The sequence below is a fragment of the Chrysochloris asiatica genome, unplaced genomic scaffold, assembly GCF_000296735.1.
Source record: "Chrysochloris asiatica unplaced genomic scaffold, ChrAsi1.0 scaffold00003, whole genome shotgun sequence".
Classification (NCBI taxonomy): Eukaryota; Metazoa; Chordata; class Mammalia; order Afrosoricida; family Chrysochloridae; genus Chrysochloris; species Chrysochloris asiatica.
The window spans coordinates 2059586-2062744 of NW_006408521.1; positions in this window are offsets into that span (position 1 = coordinate 2059586).

Here is a 3159-nt window from a genome sequence, read left to right on the forward strand (position 1 = left end):
TCTAGGATTTTCTGAAAGATAGGCAGGCCTGTCTTCTAAGGCACTCCAAGGCAGGTTCAAACCTGTAACGTCTCAACCCATTGCTTAACTATTTGCACCACTTAGGGATTCCCTTCAAACATTAGACCTGATGTGTTTATATAGTCTGTTTATATATGTTGTTGTTGTTAAGTACCACTGAATTGGTTTCAACTCATATCCTACAGTGCTTATCTTACAGTGCCACACCAGGACTCCGTTAATATATGAGAGTAGGCCAAATTGATTGCTATAAAACCACAGAACCCTGTATTGAACAAAAATATTATAATGAGAAGTTATTATTTCTCGACATATCCTCCATCCAGGTCTGTACACTTCTCATAAGACAACTCTTGCTAACCTTAAAGGACAAGCAGGTGCACTGTTGTGATAGAAAAACATTCCTTGGTACAAATTTGCTTCCCTTTTCCTCACTATTGCAGTTTTTGATGTTCTTAAAACTTTCCCATAAAATGTTCCCACAATCATCCTGTGTCTTGAAGAAATCTATCAAGATTACCCCTTTGTAGTTCCCCAATGCAGTCACAATAACCTTTTAAGCTGACCTCGCTCTTTAATTTAACTGACCTATCAGATCTCCTGGAGTTTAGAGAAGATATGTTAGTATTAGAGTTAGAAGCATGTGTTTTCTGAATAAAAATTTAAAAACATAGTGATGATGATAATGACGACCATGACAATAAAGATAAACTATGATGCAGAGATCATTACTTTTAACATTTTGGTATATAATTTTCTTCTGTATCTATACTGAGAAAAATGAAATTATGCTGCATATGAGAATATAATTTGATTTTTCAGCTTATAGTTTGTGACTGTCTTTCACTGTCATTACATATACATACACATTTACTTTATATGAAATTATGGTATATTTTGTTATTGTATGTGTAGAGCACATTTAATCACTCAATAGTCTGTTTGTTCAGTTTTTTTGTTTAATTGGACTTTCTGCTAGCTAAATTTTAAATGATTTTCTTAGGATAAATTTTCTAGAATTGAAATGCATTGAAAACAATGAAAACTGCACATATTTTAATATATTATCACTTACACTATTGCCCTGCTTGAAAATGAGTGGTGCTATGCTAATTCAATTAGAATGGGTAGTTTATTCTTTGTAAAGTCAGACTGATTACACAGTCTTTCTGCAATGCTTTGAGATCTACGGGTGACCGTAAAATGTGGAGAGAAAATGAAAATAAAACAGGAAGGTATTGAAATAAGCCTACGTTGGAAAACTTTTAGAAGTAGGAATTTTCATATATTTTCTTTGGGAATATTTTGCAAACTTTCACTCGTGTTCTATGTCTTTTTTATTTTCATTACATCTCATATTTAGTATTAAATAAGAATGTTTTCTTTTGGGCTAGTAATAAAACTAAGTTAATGTCTAGGTATAAGATTCTTATTCTCTTTTCATATTAAGACTCTCCTCTTCTTGTTGAGAAAAATGCCCACCTGTGGTTCTGAAGAGTGCCACTCATTTTCAAGCAGGGCAATGGTGTAAGTGATAATCCCATGATTGAGCATGCTGTAGAATGCAATCATACCTTCCTGTCTCATACACAGTGAGAATGAAACCCCAGTGTTTATTTGTTTATTATAGCAAAAGACATTTACTGCTGAGTGATATGTTCTATCACTCTGAGAGTATTGTGCAAGCAAATAACGCAAGAATATCAGACCAAGATGCAAATAGTTTTTCTTTGCTCTTAGAATAGTTTGTTTTATAGGCAGAATTGAAGAAGTATATTTAGAGAAAAAGAACCAGGGAGTGATGGATCCTATAACTGTTCAAAGTACTGAGTGAGATGCATCTTCACCTAGGTTATCAGAGGCAGGAATTCAGGACAACTTTGAGGAGAACTGGAGGGTTCATGTATCACTCAACACCAGTGTTGAATTCTAGGAGAATTCTCTAATGTCTAGGTTAAGTCAGCCATGAGAAGGACAAATGGGCTAATGCTTTATATAGGATACATGATCAGTCTGCATATTTAAAACATGCATACTGGTTACTTTCCACTGTTAAAAGTAAAACATGCTTATGAAAGGAAAAATATAAAGGGAAGATTTTAGTGATCCCCTCACATCGTATCACCAAAGACTTTTCATTTTAATGTTTGTCTTTATACTTAAAAATCATTTTTAAAAAATGACTCCATGTTTATTTCAACTTTGGTCTGATAGAAAGGGCATTAATTTTTGCAAAATTAACAGATTTTATTTTTTAGAGCACTTTTAGGTTTTCAGAAAAATCAAGCAGAAAATCTGAGTGTTCTCACGTACCCCTCCCACCACCCCAGTTTTCCCTATGATTAACATCTTGCAATAGTATGTTTTGCTTGTTAAAATTGATTAACCAAGTTTGATGCATTATTATTAACTACAGTCTATAATTTAAATTAGGGCTCATTCTTTGTGTTGTATAGTTCAATAGGTTATGGGTTAGATGCATAACATCATGTACATACCATGACAGTGTCTTGAAGAATAATTTCACTGCCCCAACAGTTCCCTGTGGTGCATGTATTCATATGTCTTCCTTTTCCCAAGCTCCTGGCAGCCACTGATCTTTTTACTGTCTCTATACTTTTTCTGTTTCCAAAATGTCATGTCATTGAAGTTACAGTATGTAGGCTTTCATACTGGATTCTTTCACTTAGCAATATGCTTTCAGGATTCCTTCATAGCTTGATAACTAATTTTGTTTAATTGCTGAATAATAGTATGGCTGTACTAGTTTATTTATCCATCCATCTATTAAAGGGCATTTGCGTTGCTCCCAAGATTTGCCAATTATGAATAAAACTAATTGTTAATTCTTATCCCTGAGAAGATTCTTATTCCTTGCTCTGAAATCTGCTTTGTCTGTAATTAATATAGCTACTCCAGCTTGTTTTGATTAATGTTATTGTTGTTGTTGTTCTTGTTACATGCCATCAAGTTAGTACTGATTCATAGTGACCCTATTCACAACCGAATGAAAAATGCCCGGTCCTGGGCCAACCTCACAATCATTGATACTCCTAAACCCATTCCTGCTGCCACTGTGCCAATCCATCTCATTGGGGGATCTTCCTCTTTTTCTCTGACCCTCCACTTTACCAAACA